Source organism: Delphinapterus leucas, chromosome X, assembly GCF_059928025.1.
Source record: "Delphinapterus leucas isolate spDelLeu-1000000601 "Yukka" chromosome X, BTC_Dleu_Yukka2, whole genome shotgun sequence".
Taxonomy (NCBI): domain Eukaryota; kingdom Metazoa; phylum Chordata; class Mammalia; order Artiodactyla; family Monodontidae; genus Delphinapterus; species Delphinapterus leucas.
Window position 1 is genome coordinate 96,982,352 of NC_143150.1, and position 16,508 is coordinate 96,998,859.

Genomic DNA, 16,508 nt, shown 5'->3' on the forward strand with positions numbered 1-16,508 from the left:
GGAAACCAAGAAGGTGAGAGAAATCTGGATGTCACGAGAGGCCCTGATGAGCTCTTTGGGTTGTATCCCTGGGCTTGGGTGTGTGTGGGATGGAGGAGAAAAAGGAAGCACAGGGAAGTCGCATTTGCTACTTGTCTGTGGGTGCACACGCCCCATCCCTCACGGCCTCCATGTTTATTGACCATCATTAAAGTGGAGCCTGACTTCAGGAGTCTCTCTCTGTTCCAGGTGGCTCAGGGGCCTGCAGCCTGTCTGGAACATCAGCGTATGACAGCCACCGTATTCTCCTCTTCAAGAACCTGCCTGAGCCGCCTTCCCAAAGATGCTGCTCCCCAGCCCCCACTGAGGGGCCAAGGGCACAAGACCCTCCCTTGGCCACAGCTGATTGGATAAGGGATGGACACGTGACCCAACTGGACCAATCAGGTGCTCTCCCAGGGCCTTGGGACACCTTGGCGGTTCTAGGCAGTTTTTGTTGGCTGCTTGAAAGCCTTGTGCCAGGCACAGTGTGAGCCCAGAGGAGAAGGAAGTGAACAGACCAGGAGGGCCACCTGAGGCAGCCATTTTCCACTGTGTGCACAGAGCAACAGAAAAAGCTGAGAGAGAAGAGAGAAGCCGTCCAGGAGGAAAGCAGAGGTCAGAGACCTCAGAGCAGCAGAGATAGAGAAAGGAGAGGATGGAGCTGCCCAGGTTCCTGCTGGCTCCCCAGTGGCCGGTTCCTGCCCCCAGAGACCGGCTGCACTTCCTGTCCCTGGATCTTGGAGATAGCCTCATATTCTTCCCATAAATTCTCCCTTTTCACTGAAGCTTGTGCAAGTGGGCTTGTATTTTGTGCCGCTAGACCATCCCTGCCCCAGGCACACCACGTGATACAATTAGCTCCCAGTCCCGATGGGGCGATTTATCCTTTTTGCAGACTCTCTGCCATAAATTTTAAATCTCCACCTGGCTTCCCCTTGCCAACCAGTGAGTGTCCTTCTGGGTTAACTTTCGCTCTCGCGGGCCGCCAATGAGCTCGTGTCACCAGATGCAATGGCCTTTCCAGGCCCCTTGCCCTCCTGTCCTCTCGCCGCCCCACCTGGCTGTCCTCTCCTTCCTCCCTCACACTCTCCCACCGTGGCTCCTCTGACACCCCTTTCTCCCACGTCTCTTCTCCTCCTGCCCTGCATTTAGCTCTCTCGACAGTCCCCTTCCTCACCGTGGTTTCCATCATCACCTGTCTCCAGACACAAGTTTGCTCCTTGATCCGGCCCCCTCAGGTCCCCGTTCCCATGCAGCTGCTAGAAGCATCTATGTGGGCACCCCACTGACCCCTCAAACTTTGTGTGCTCCAAAGTGGTCTCAACAGTTCCCCTCCCAAGCCTGATCTTCCTCTTGTGTTCCCTAGTTTGGTTAACCAGGCGGAAAGTCTCTGCCCTTCATCCGTGACTCTCAGAGCTGGGAAGTTTGGGCAGGGGATTTTGGCCAGGCTCCTCCGTCCTATGCCAAGAAATACCCACCGTAGACCTCACTTAAATCGTGACTCCAATTTCTTTGACTTTCTCCTTGCTGCTCGCATTAGGATGAGTCACATGAGCTCTTGGGCGCTAAGGGGCTCCCTGTCCCTCACACTGAGACCCACTGGTCCAGCCTGCGGACCCTGGAGGAGGGAAGCCTCACATGGTCCGTGTATTATCCACGTGGAGGGTGAGGGCTGTCAGCTCCTCAGAGAGGTTGTTCTGTAGGCCTCTGCACTCCCAGAAGGGTTCCATTCCCTTATGGGCATCAGTTAGAGACCCTCCATTCAGAGACCTAGGAGAGCAAGGGGAGCATGAGTCTATCAGCCCACGGCTACACAGAGGGTAGGCTGCGAGGATCAGGAAGGCCCCGCCCAGACTCAGTCAGTTCTGAGCTCAGCACAGGCGCCGAGCATCACTGTGGTCCGAGATCTCAGGTGGCAACTGACAAGACCACATCACCCTCACTGCACTGCCAAAGGGACCCCAATCCCCACCATCCACAACATAAGGACCCGTTCAGGAGGAAGTCTGTTTTCTGGGGGTGTAACAGTCAGGGAAATGCTGGCTGCTGCAACAGATACACCCCCAAGGTGCAATGGCTTACCACAACGGAAGATTATCACTGAAATAAAGTCCAAAATGGGTATTCCCGAAGGAAAGGAGGCTCTCCTCTCCAGGAGTGATTCAGGGACCCAGGCTCCTTCCATCTTGTAGCTCTGCTGGGCTCATCTGTACCGAGGTGTGGAAGGGGAAAGAGCACACGGGCGATTTCTACGGGCCAGGTCTGGATGTGGCGTCCATCTTTTCTGCTCACCTGCCATTGGCCAGAGCAAAGTCACGTGGCCACATCTGGGCCACGTAGTCCAGCTAAAGCCGTTTCGGAAATCACCTAGCTCATTTCTGTCCCAGGGGCTAACACATCGACCACCTCTGAGGAAGTCCCCCAGATCAAAGAGGTGGCCCTAAACTTGAGGTTACGACGTCCTGCTTCAGCCCAATCACCTGACTTGTCTCTCAACCCCCGCTACACACAGGCCCTTGCATGGAGAGCCTCGGAGGGTCTACCTGGGCCTGCTGTTCTGAGGATGCAACCGCTTGCCTTTCAGCGGGGGCCCGTCACCCCAGTCCTGTGCTGCTGTGTCCTATAGCTGGGGGGGTGACTTGAGGAGGCAGCCACTGGAATACGGCTCTTACACTCACAAGAAGAAGAGACTCATCTGTAAAAAGAGGTAATGGATCAGAAGATGGAACGACTGTACTGTCCAACTCAGTAGCCATTAGTCACGTGGGGCTATTTAAATTTAAACTGATTAAAATTAAATAGATTAAAAAATGTAGCTCCTCAGTCACACCGGCCACATTTCAAGTGCTTAATAGCAACATGTGTCTGGTGGCTGCTGTCTTGGACAGCACAGATATGGAACACTTCCATCATCGTAGAAAGTTCTGTTGGATAGCACTAATCTAAAAGGTGCCTCACAGGGCTGACAGTCCATGACTTTATTAAAAACAATGCACAGTAAAAATGTAATGTCTGGTTAGCCAGAGCACTAGAGGGGGAGGGAGGGCAATAAAAAGGTAAGAAGAGTGAACTAGAGGAAGATACGTTGAGGAAAACATCTGGGAGGGAGAAATGCCCAGATGTAAGACACAGGCCATCACAGACAATGGGGGTTGTTTACAAGATTGGAGGAGACTCAAGCATCTCAAAAAAAGGGGGGGTGCTTGTGAGGCAACATGAGGTCAAAAATTGGACAGCCTGAGGGCACTGAGGGAGCCCTAGGCATCTTCTCTATGGCTCTCCTGGGGTTGTGACTCGGTCCTGCTTCTCTCTGTTCTCCCTCCATCAGTCATTCTCTGCTTCTCACAACTTAACCGACCCTGAAAAGACTGATGCTGCCTTCTGTCCATGGCTGAGTGGCTTGGATTCTCTGTGCAGCTAAGTGAAACATTTCCCAGGAGGAAGAACTGGACTGACCAAGCTGTCTCCTCACCAGACCACGCCACACTCTGGCTCCCAGAGCAGCCTCTGATTGGCTGGTCTGGGGTCAGGGGCCCTTTCTAGCCCAATCAGCTGCAGTCGTGGAGTGGGATGGACTAGATGAGAAAGAATATGGCGACCCAGATGGGAGGGCATGAGGGCAGACACCTTCCCTAAGAGGAGAGCACAGAGTGCTGACGTAACGAGACTTGGCTGGCCTGGGAGAAAGGACAACCACACACTCATCAAAGATAAGTAGACAAAGAGGCCCCTTCACCCCCTTCTTCCTACCTCTAACAGATATCGTGTACCTACGGTGGTGTGCCTCCATACTCAGCAATATAGGGAATGCCAAAAGGAATCCGAAACAGAAATAGCGTTGCCTTTCTAATCCAGGCTCTTCAAGTTAACTGTGTGACCTTAGATAAATTACTTAACTTCTCTGTGCCTCAGTTCTGCCATCTGAAATGGTGGGTAATAACAATACCTCTTCACAGGGCTGCTGTGAACTGCTTAGAATATTGGGGGGGCGCACACAGTAAGCAATCTATAAATGTTGGCTATGATTGTTATCAGCCTGCAGGAATTTATGGTCCTGTGTGGACCACAGATGAGTAATCATATTGCAATGACACGTGCTAAGTGTGATAATTGAGGTGGGTGAGAAATGTGCATGTTTTCAATAGTCAGGCAGTCCTTTCAGGCTCATAAAGAAAAAGCAGCAGGGCTTCCCTGGTGGCGCAGTGGTTGAGAGTCCGCCTGCCGATGCAGGGGACGCGGGTTCGTGCCCCGGTCCGGGAGGATCCCACGTGCCGCGGAGCGGCTGGGCCCGTGAGCCATGGCCACTGAGCCTGCGCGTCCGGAGCCTGTTGCCCCGCAACGGGAGAGGCCACAACGGTGAGAGGCCCGCGTACCAGAAAAAAAAAAAAAAAAGACAAAAAAGAAAAAGCAGCAGCCCTCATTGGCTCGACCTCAACTTCTGCCGCCCACAAGGAACCGCTTTCCACTCTCTAATCTGTCTTCATATTTACCTTCCTATTTCTAAATATCCTGCTTATACCGTTATTTCTTGATACGTTAACCTTAGACATTACCATCTCTTATGGGTTGAATTGTGTCCCCTCCAAAAGATGCTGAAGTACTAACCCCCAGGCCTGTGAATGTGACCTTATTTGGAAATAGGGTCTTTGCAGGTGATCAAGTTAAGATGAGATCATTAGGGTGGACCCTAATCCAATATGACTGGCGTCCTTCTAAAGAGGGGAAGTTTGGACACAGACATGCACATAAGGAGAACACTGTGTGGAGATTGGAGTTATGCTGCCACAAGCCAAGGAACTATCGGAAGCTGAGAGAGACCTTAAACAGATCCTTCCCTAGAGCCTTCACAGGGAGCATGGCCCTGCCGACACCTCGATCTCGGACTTCTAGCCTCCAGAACCGCGAGACGATACATTTCTGTTGTTTAAGCCACTCAATTTGTGGTACGTTATTGGCAGCCCTAGAAAACAAATCCACCATTGGTGTTTTACTTGAAAATCAAATTTAACTCCCCTCTCCTCATCCCTAGACTGTCTCTTGCCCCTATTATCCTAATAACATTATATCACTTTTTTTTGTTAAATCAATATTCAGTGTCTATAAGTATGGAAATGTACTCCCTGCCATGTCATGTCGTATGCTTGGAATACATGTCCTTCACTGTACAAACTTTTGTTGTCTTTAGAGTTAATATTTATCTCTTACCCCCTTTTTGTTTGTTTAGTTTCTGGATACATTCAAATAAACTCCTCAGCTTCTTGGTGTTTTTTCTTTGAGACCCTGTCCCAGGATCCTGCATGCTCCTACTATGGTTGGCTTGGCTTCCGCTCTACCTCTGCTGCTCAGCGACACCCCTGGGATCTCCCCTCAGCATCCAAGTGAGAATTCATTTCGCCCCTCTCCAATATTTAGGATCTCCAGTTTTCTAAATCCTAGATTCATTGTTTACTTTGCGGATTCATCGTTTATTTTCTTTATTAGTTGTCTACTACTGCATAACGAATTGCCCCAAAACCTAGTGGCTTAAGATGACAATAATCATTTATTAACTCTGTTTCCAGTACAGCACCTCCTGCTTTCAGTGTAGCACCCTTGCAGTCAACTGAGCATGGGGTCCTGAGTCTAGAGTCCTCCCTGTTCAGTCTCTCCAAAGAGGGAACCTCAGGCTCTCGTGGAGTGGGGGATGGGCACGAGGTGACCTAGCAGTGAGACATCACTGCTCCTTCAACAGACGTGCAAACAACCCTGTTTTCAGCCTATCTGTACCTTCTGCAGTACCTGGTACCTCCATTTCCTCAGACTTTCTCGGGTTCTGCTGCCCGAATCAGCTTGCTTCCTGAAGCTTCTACCCACCACAGGCCATTGGCTTCCAGCATTCTCTGGTCCGCTGAGTCAATTACCTTTCGTCCATTTGCCTGCTGGCTTCCCAAATGTGATGACGTCTTTCAAGGGCTGTAATTTTCTTCTCTCATTTTTTTGTCCTTATGGATTTAGATCCTTCTCTAAAAATCCCATCACTGTCATTTTAGCGGGGGCTTTGGGGGAGACAGTGGAGGTACGTGAGTGTGCTCAATCATTCCATGGCTCATTGGAAGTCATCTATCCATTTTTCTCGTTCAATAAATGTTGAGGCGCTCCAGCACTAGGAACTGTGTCTCGTATTTCTTAGGTATCTCCTCATGATCAATACTTCTAGATTTGCACGGAATCCCACACTGGTGAGTTTACAGGGGTGAGATGGTCAATTTTGAGGAGACATTTGAGGAAGACCACCTATCTCCATCATCCCTCTCAAGGATGCTGGAGCGCTGGTATCCGTGGCCCTTGCAAATGTCAGGTGGGTTGGACAAAGTTCCCTGCTTCCTAGTCCTGCCCTAGCTTGCAGGGCCAGTGGGAAAGGTCATTTGCCGAGTGAGTCATTCACCCATATGCCTTCAGTTTTCAGTACTTCACTTCCTGTTGGCTTCAAGATGCAAAGCAGCACTGAGGACCTCCCCCAGACTACTCAGGAACAGGTCAGCCTGGAGTCCCTTCTGGAGAGGCATTTGTTTGTGGACTTGTGTCTGCGGTGGGCAGATTATATGGAAGGGAAGGTAATTCAAAATGGGACGGCCAGGCCGGAGAAACTCCAGATATCCAATCAAAACAGCAAAGTATAGGTACTGGTATTCAGGAAGCCAAACTAGCAAAGTGAGGAGCTCCTAGGGGAAGGCTGTGGTCACGTAGCCACAGCCAGCTTTCTGCTGCGGGGAGGAAGTGATGGAGAAAACACCAGCAAAGGTGGCGCCATGAAGACAGCCTAGGCCCCTGGCCCCTGCCTATGTGAGTTGAGGTACTGAGAGGAGGCTTAGTAATTGGGCCAAGGGCTTTCTGGTTGCTGTGCTCAAGGGCAGCCTCCCCACGCCACCCGCTGCAGCCCAAGTGCTGTGGACAGGAACAGAACTGAATTGAGGGACCAGGTGCCAGCCAAAGGCTCCTTTGGAGAATGAGGCTTGAAATCCTCAGTACAGCTGGAACCTGGCTCCCTGAATAGTCCCTACAACAGCCCCTGGGCTAATTAGCACTCAGCACTTTCCTCTCAGCAGCAGGGTGCGTGTTGGGGGCGGGGGCAGGTAGCAGAACTCCCATTGGACAGGTCATCTCTAACTTGCTTTTCTTTTTTCTTGAAGTGTAACATGTATATGGTAGAGTGCACAGATCCTAGATGATCGGCTCAATGAATTTATATGTGTGTAGAGACATACATAACCATTGCCTAGATCAAGATATAGAGCAATTCCAGCACCTGCCCCAGAAGGTTCCCTCATGCCCCGCCCCATCAATGCCCCCATAAGGAACCACTATTCTGACTTCTAGCTATTCTGATTATAGATCGGTTTTGCCTGCCTGTGAACTTATTATAAATGGAATCCCACAGCATCTCACTCTGGCTTCTTTCACGCAGAATGATGTCTGTAAGATTCACTCGTGTTATTGAAGTCTTTATATATTCTTTTGTATATAAAGAATATATAAAAAGATATGATGATTATATAATCATATATTTATAATTTTATATATACTATATAAGTATTAAAATTTCTATATTTAATATAAAATATAGAAATATATTTACACTGTATATAATATAGTTATATATTATATATTTATACTGTATAGAATATAAATATAGAAATAAATCTAGAAATATTCATATTTTAATTTATAAAGAATAAAGCATATTATTTATATATTTTATAATATATAACATATATATGATATAATACATATTAGTTTTGTATATTTTATATACATTCTTTTATATTGCTGAGTAGTATTCCATTGTGCGACTAGACCACGGGTTATCTATCCTTCTCCCGTTGACGGGGATGTGCGGTTTTAGTGCATTCACTCACCATTCCTGGAGAGTCCAGGTGTGAAGCCGCCTCAGTCCCCCAGCAGTGTCTTCCCATGGCAAGCTCCTTCCCCCAAAACCCCACCACGCTTGCTGAACAAGAATCGTCCACAACATGAGGCAGTTGCGGGTTCCCTGCCTGAGATATTGGGGATGCAAGATACAAATTTATGAGTCCCATGGAGCCCATGGAGCTGGGGGTCTGAAAGCCCAGAGACTGTGCGGTCGGGGGCTTCAGATCCCTCCCCTGTGTCCCAGCCCCGGTGCAGCTCACCAGTCCATTGCCGCCTTGGCCAAGGCCAGCCTTGCTGCCCCCTACCCGAGTTCTGTAGTTACCTGCAGAGAGGCCCCCATCAAATATCACGCCTATGACCAGAAACGACAAAAGCAGGAAAAGCCCTGGGGACAAGATTCTGAGCAGCTGACACCAGGCTTTAACCTCCTCACCCTGCCATTGTGAGGACAGCCCGGACTGCCCCATCCTTAGCTCTGGCCTGCTGCTCGAGGCCCTTTATGAGATCTCCCCGGGGAGCAGGGGCCCCAGACAAAGGCCAGGGTTCTGCTGAGCTTACTGAAAGGAGAAAGAGTCCATTGATATTCGCGAGCATCCCTCTGCCACTCCCACCCCAGAGTGGAGGTCAGCCGGCACAGGGCAGGCTTTGGGCAGGGCTGGACCAACTCTGATGCCGCTTGCGCTGACCCCTCCCAGGATCCACTTTCCTGGAGTACTGGATCTGCCCTGTGCTCCCCTCTCCTCACCCCCCCCCACCCCCGCACACCTCACAACCCGCCCACCCACAGGTTGGCTGTGAGGGGACACATGAAAGAGTCCTGGCACTTTATTCTCAACCAATGAAGTCTTCTATCCCTGCCTCAGGCAGTGGGACCTACCACCACCGGACCCCTTGCCCTCTGCCACCTCCCAGCCGCTGACATCCTTCAAAGAGCCCCATTCAAGTTTGGCCTTGTTTTTGAGCCTTGAATTTGCTGTCCCTTCACTTGGGAATGCCTTTCCCCTCTTCTTTGCTCATCTGCCTCTCCCCATCATTCACATCTCAACCCACATGGCACCGCCTCCGAGAAGCCTTCTCTCACCACTCTAGCTTGAGCAGTACCTCCAGAACACATGGCCCTGTTTTATTTTCTCAGTGGCGTTGATAGGTTATTTACCTGTTTGTCTGTGTGATTATGGACTGTCTCCCTCATTTGGCATGTACACTTGCCGTGGACTGAATGTTTGTGTCCACCCAAAATTCACACGTTGAAGCCCTAACATCCAATGTGATTGTATTTGGAGGTGGGGCCTTTGGGAGGTGATTAGGTCATGAAAGTGGGACCTCATGATGGGATTAGTACCCTTATAATAAGGGACACCAGAGGGACCTCTCTCTTTCTCTTTGCCATGTGAAGGCACAGCAAGAAGACAGCCATCTGCAAGCCAGGAAGAGAGTCCTCACCGGGAACTGAATTGGCTGTAACCTTGATCTTGGACTTCTCAGGCTCCAGAACTGTGAGAACTAGGTATCTGTTGTTTAAGCTTCCAGTCGGTGGTATTTTGTTATAGCAGCCCGAGCTGCCTAACACAAAGCTCCATTGGAGCAGATCCATCTTACTCACGAGTGTATCCCTTGGGCCTCCAACAGGGCCTGGTCCAGTTATCTATGGCTGTGTAACAGATCACCTTTAAACTTAGCGACTTAAAACAACAGCAATCTTTTTTTTTTTTTAACCCTTCAAGGTTCCTTTGGGTCATGAATTCAGACAATGCATAGCAGGGGCAGCTCGTCTCCACTCTAGAATGGCTGGGATCTCTCTTGGGAAGACTCAAAGGCTGGTGCTGAAACTGTCTGAAGGCTTGTACACTCACCTATATGGTGGTGGATGCTGGATGCTGGCTGGAACCCCCAGCTGGACTGTCAGCCAGAACACCTTACCTACGCATGGCCTCAGCAGCAGCTCTCTCCTCATGGGGTAGCTTGGGCTGCCTCACAGCATGGCTGCCAAATTCCAAGTGTGAACATCTCAAGAGGGGTAGGCAAAAGTGGTGTCACGTTTTAAGACAAAGGCTCAGAAATCAAATAGGGTCACTTCTGTGTAGTTCCACAGCCACCCAGATTCAATGGAAGAGAACATAGAGCCCACCTCTTCATGGGAGAAGTCTCCACATCACATTATGAGAAGAGCATAAGGGTTGGGATATGCTGTGGTGGCCATCTTTGGAAAACATGATCTGTCACATTACTCAGTAAATATTTGTTGACTGAATGACTGTTTTATGCTCTCAACTTCTTTCTCCACCTCCTTGCTTTGCCCCTTACCAACGATATGACTTGGGAAAACTTACTGTACCAGTAGGTCGCCCAGAGAAATAGAAACAATAGGAGATATAGATAGATAGATAAATGGATAGATAGATGTAGATATTTAAATTTATCTTTAAATCTATAAAGAGATTTATTGTAAGGAATTGAAGCACATGACTGTGGGGACTGGCAAGTCTGAAATCCGTAGGGCAGGCCAGCAGGTTAGAAACTCAGGCAAGAACTGATGTTGCAATCTTGAGTCTAAAATTCACAGGGAGGCCAACAGATTGGAAACTCAGACAGGAGTTGACATCGTAGTCTTTCGTTTTGTTTTGTTGAAGTATAGTTGATTTACAATGTTTCAGGTGTACAGCAAAGAATACATAATATATTCTTTTTCAGATTCTTTTCCATTATAGGTTATTACAAGTTATTGAATATAGTTTCCCGTGCTATACAGTAGGTCCCTGTAGTTTACCTATTTTATATACAGTACTAGTGTGTATCTGTTCATCCCAAATTCCCAATGTATCCCCCCCTTTTCCCTTTGGTAACCATAAGTTTGTTTTCTATGTTTGTGAGTCTGTTTCTGTTTTATAAATAAGTTCATTTGTATCACTTTTTTTTTCAGATTCCACATATAAGTGGTATCATATGACATTTGTCTTTCTCCAGCTGACTTACTTCACTCAGTATGATCATCTCTAGGTCCATCCATGTTGCTGCAAATGGCATTATTTCATTCTCTTTTACGGCTGAGTAATATTCCATTGTATATATATATATACCACATTGACCCTGTAGTCTTGACTCTGAAATCTACAGGGCAGGCCAGCAGGCTGGAGACTCTGGGAAAACTGGTTTTGCTCTTAACGTCTTCAGCTGACTGGATGAGGCTCACCCACATTATCAAGGGTAACTTCCTTTACTTACAGTCAACTGATTGGAAGTGTTAATAATGTCTACAAAATACCTTCACAGCAACATCTACACTGGGGTTTGACCAAACAACTGAGCACCATAGCCTAGCCAAGTTGACACGTAAAATCTACCCATCACACTTACCCTCTCTGAACCAGCTTTTTCCCCTTTGAAATGAAGGCAAAAGTCCCTTATAAGGCTGCTGGGAGAATGAGAACTAATGTATGGTAGGCAGCCTCTCCAATGGCTCCCACGACCTCCATCTCCTGGTATTCACACCCCTGTGTAATCCCTTCCCCTTGAGTGTCAGTTAGACCTGTTGACTCAGTTTTAACGAATAGAAATAGAATATGGCAGAAATGATGAGATGTCACTTCTGGGATTAGGCTATAGAAAGACTTGGCTTCCACCTTGCCCACCCTCTCTTTTGCTCAGTCACTCTGAGGGAAGCCGGCTGCCATGTTGTGAGCTGCCTTTGGTGGTGTGGAACTGATATCTCCAGCCAATAGCCAGTGAAGACCCGAGGCTGGCACCAGCCACGTGGGTGAGCTGGGAAGTAGACACCCCCCCCCCCCCGCCCAAACCACCACCCAGGAGAGCCTCTGGCTCTGGTTGATACCTTAACTGCAACCTCACAAGAGACCCTGGGCCAGAGGCACCCGGTTAGGCCACACCTGGGTTCCTGACCCACAGAATCTGTGAGATAATGAATGTGTGCCGTTTCAGGCCTCTAAGTTTGGAGGTATTTTCCCCAGGAAAATAATCTGTATTGACAACAACAAATACCTATAGAGAGGGCCCTAGAGATACAGTGGGGAGCAAAGGCCTAATGTCACTGATCTCAGAGAACTTGCAGGTCACGGAAGAGGCTAGTGAATAATTACACCAATGCAAATATAATGGTAAACTGACACCAGTCCTCTGCAGGGAAGGAATTTGTACACTAGGAAAGTGACCTAGACTAGAGGCGTCAGGGGAATTTCTTGGAGGAAGGGGCATGCAAGCTGAGATATCAGGACAAGTGGGCATTAACTAGATGAAGAAGGAAGGGAAAAGCATTGCAGACAGAAAGCACAGCACGTGCAAATGTCCTGTGATGGGAGGTAACATGGCGTATTTGAGAACTGATAGGGGATCGGTGTGTGGCCAGAAGACAGTGAGGGGGACAGTGTGAGAGAGAGGCTGGGATGGTCAGCAGAGGCCAGACCATGCTGACCTTGTAGTAAGTTGTGGGTCATGGATCTTTACTTGGAAAACAAAGGGAAGCCATTGGAGAGTTTAAGTGAGGATGTGATGTAATCAGATGTGTGTTGTTTTCTGGAAACCGTGTATAGATTGGATTAGTGGGAGGGGGAGGGGAGGCCGAGTTGGGTATGGCAGTAGCCCGGTGAAGGGGTGCTAGCAGCTTGGACCCTAGTAGAAGCTGTGGAGGCGATAAGATGGGAAGCATCAAGCTGATGCAAAACATCACCCAGCTCCCTGTGGAGACGAAAGCCCCAAAAACATGATGTCAGAGAACATTCAATGGATCTGAGTTCAAGTTCTGACTGTGCTTCTTATGAGCTGTGTGGCCTCTGGAAAGTTTCTAAACCTCTCTGTGTTTCAAAGTCCCCATATGGAAAGTAAGCGTAAGAAGGCCAACCTTGCTGGCTGGTTGTGTAGATACGCCTCGAAAGTGCCTGGGCAGTGGGCTGAAGCACCCCGTAGACGTCATAGAAGAAAATTCTGACCAAGACAGACAATTTAGCTCTAGCTACAACTGACGTAATGTGTTTTGGCTGTACTGTTTGAGAATATCCAAGTCTGCCACGGAAGGCAAGTGAACAAGCGGGCTGGATAAAATGTCACTGATAAGTAAGTTCGTAACCAGGGATAGATGTTAGGCAGATGACATAGAGCAGATAGGTGAACAGCGATAAAAAGAGGCGGAAGGAGCAAGAGATTCCTAATATTCATGAAGCACTAAATATACAAGAGACACGAAATATTCATGAGGCGCTAAATATATTTAAGGCACCTGAGGCACTAAATATTCATAATAAACTAAATATACATGAGGCATATGAGGCACTCAATATTCAGCCACCCATTGATAACACTCGTTCTGGCCCCATGTGTCCAAGAAATGCAAATAACCGTGGCTGCTCCCCGGGCTAATTGGAGCCGGGCAGCCATGGCCGGGCATGCCGTCTCTGCATCTCTCCAATTGAGCATGAGTGCGACACTGGCCCCAGGCACATTCCAGACTTCTGTGCACCTCAAACCTCAACTGTGGTTTCATACCCACACCATCAGCGGGGAAGGCGGAGGCAGCAGAGAAAGACAAAGCGTTGCCCACCCCAGGATGCGGGATGCAGGATGCTGGTACCCTGTCCTAAGTGTTTGAATCTGCCGCACCTCTCTTTGTGTCTCACTGTATTTTCAGCGGCTTCACAATCCTGTGTGATTTGAGCTCTCTATCTTGGTTCGGGAGCCTTTCTTTCCTGTGATCTCTGGGATCGCTTGCTTGGAAGTGTACTGGGTAGCCACTGTTGCCTGGGGGAAGAGGTGTGTTCCCACGTTACAGGTGAGTAACGCTGGAGAATGAAACTCTCCTGGCGCCATGTCAGACAGAACACGGTTCTAAGCAGGTCAGGCATTGCGGTTGGAAGCATGGGAAGGAGGTGTGGCGTGTGGCAAGCCAGCTCTGAGGAAATGGTGATTATCTGCAGTGGGTGAGCACTGACTAATGCCAAGGGTGCAGAGCTGAAGAGTCATAGCTGTGGGTGCCTGTGAAGACATTGAAAAACTGAAGTAGGGAGTTACTCGTGTCCACGGTAGACCTGTTTAGTGTCCTGTGAGATTCCTAGTCCCTTCGAGTATGTTAATAAGAATTCCCAAACTGGAAAATGGACCCAAAACACCAAGAGGTTAAGGACCACTATGGTAAGTGCTAGGCTCTGGTGCAGTAGTAAATGGTCCCCTAAATTCTCAGTGACTTAACACAACAAAGATTCATTTTTCATACACACACACACACACACACACACACACACACACAATATGCCCATTTGGGGTTGGCTGAGGGTCTTGCTTTATCTTGCCCTCACTCCAGGACACCGGTTGATGGGCTGCTACTTAGAATATTCCCATCCATAGTGGCAAAGGAAAGCAGGGTCACTTCCTGCTCATAACTCATTGGCCATGACTGGTCACATGGCTCCACTCAACCACAGCAGGCCAGGAAGTGCCATTCTTCCACGTGCCTGGACAGCCAGAAACATTTCGCGGATGTCTCTGATTTGACTTCATTCGGATGTGTAGAAACTCACGGACACAGTAGGGTTTGGGGATGAGGGTGTCCAGATTGGACTGCAAGACCCAGACCCCCCAAGACTACCTTCAGAAGACCCCGTGAGGTTTTCCAACACCACCACCATCCTCAGTAGACTGACCTCAAGGTCCTCGGCTTCCACGAAAGCATTTATTCCAGGAGAAGGCAGCTGACGACAGCCATCCAGAGAGGCAGGGTCTCCATCTTCAGGAGACACATCAGGGTGATACATGCAGTGGCCAGAGGAGGAAGGGTCTGGAAAGAAAGGTGGTAGATGGAAGGACATCAGGGCAGCCGCGTAAACTTGGCATGACTTTTCCAATTTAACTCGGGAATAAACACTTGGCTTTTTAAATAGCATTTGCTTTAAGTAGCCCTGTTAATTAGTATTAATTAGCAGCTTGCCTCCTAATTGGTGGTTTGCAAGCCAGGAAGTTGAGGTGGGGAGTGGGGTGAAGGTAAAGGTGAGAGGAGAGGGGGGCTTCTAGCTTTCTAGAATGAGCAATTAGTAATCATTCACATGAAAGCAGGGATGCTTCCAAGATTGACAAATTCCCCAGAGCAGTTACCCCTGGCTGGATTCGCTCACTATTACGCTTGACACAAACATACACCCACCCAGCTTCCTTGCACAGGTGGCTGCGGTGGCTTTGGGCCAATAATCCTTTCTCTCCAACCCTCTCTGAGCCCTGGACCAACAAAACTTTACAAACCCCTTTCAGAGGCATTGCCCTCTTGCCCGAGCCTGTTCCAGCATGTTCTCTTTCATCTGTGGCCTTGCTAAAGAACCCCGTCCAGGCAGAAGTTGCCAGATCTTTGGGAGTGTCCTAGGTTTCTGTCCCCTGGGGAGAGGAAGTGTGCCAGCTTGGAGAACTGGCTCCAGTCAGATGGAAGGGAAGAGAGTTGGTTTCCGGAAGGTCACTGAAATGTCAACCCCTGAGCTTTGGAATCACCGAGATTGGGTCCAAGTTCCAGCTCCTCTGCTTGCTATCTGTGTGACCTTGGGCTCATTACCTGTAACCCCTCTGAGACTCTTTTCTCATGCTGCTGATAAGAGAAACTTTTTTGTATAGACTTGCTGTGAGAGTAAATGAAGTCATGTGTGCTAAGTGCTCACCGCTTTGCCTAGCATATAGGGAGCGCTCATTAAATGGTATCTATTATTATAAACAAATATTAGACTCATTAGATGAAAGTTCAGCCCTAATGAGGTCTTCAGCACAAACCGAAATTTGAAGCTAGACCTTTAGCACCTGCCACCAGGAGACCTCAGTCTCTCCTGGGCACCTAGAATCCAGTTGCCTTTGATAGATGATACCTAGCTCCTCAGGGGAGCCTGGAAACAGCAGCTAGCCTGCCAGCAATGTCTTAAACAACCCCATGGGTTGTGGAAAGAGCTTGAAGCCCAGCCGGCTTTTCCTGGTGTGTTTCGAGGCCTAGGAGGGTTACCTGACTTCAGCTTGTTCTAGACCCATGTTCTAGGGGACCCTGGCAGTCCTCATTCAGCCCTTGGCCCTAGGTACCAAATCATTTAGAGATTTCCTCTCATGGCATTTGTTATGTGCACCAATTAAGGTGACTTTCAACTGTAAGTAACAGTAACCAGTCACAGTGGCCTAAACAAGATAGTTTCCTTCTTTCATGCACAAAAGTCCCGAAGAATGAAGCCCAGGACTGGTAAGGTGGCCCTATTCCACCTAGTCCTTAGAGATCCGGGTTCCTACTATCTTGTCACTCAAGTGTGCATGGTCTCCATTCCCAAGGTCACCTCTTGGTCGAAGATGGCTGCTCCAGTTCCCGCTTCCAAGTCCACGTTCCAGCCAGCAGAATGGAGGACAGGTAGAAAAAGGGGCAAAGGATACATGTCAGCTGTCTTTTTTTTTTTTTTAACGTCTTGATTGGAGTATAATTGCTTTACAATGGTGTGTTAGTTTCTGCTTTATAACAAAGTGAATCAGTTATACATATACATATGTTCCCACATCTCTTCCCTCTTGCGTCTCCCTCCCTCCCACCCTCCCTATCCCACCCCTCTAGGGGGTCACAAAGCACAGAG

The 16,508-nt window shown here is 48.7% G+C and overlaps 1 long non-coding RNA gene across 1 annotated transcript in view; it reads right to left on the reverse strand.

Annotated features, from left to right (window-relative positions):
- The window catches only part of LOC111165601 (uncharacterized), a 176,597-nt gene that overhangs the window by 22,523 nt on the left and 137,566 nt on the right, over positions 1-16,508 (reverse strand). Inside the window, exon 4 of the long non-coding RNA XR_016391382.1 lies at positions 14,574-14,707. This is a non-coding gene — a long non-coding RNA (uncharacterized LOC111165601). The remainder of the gene's footprint in view (positions 1-14,573; positions 14,708-16,508) is intronic.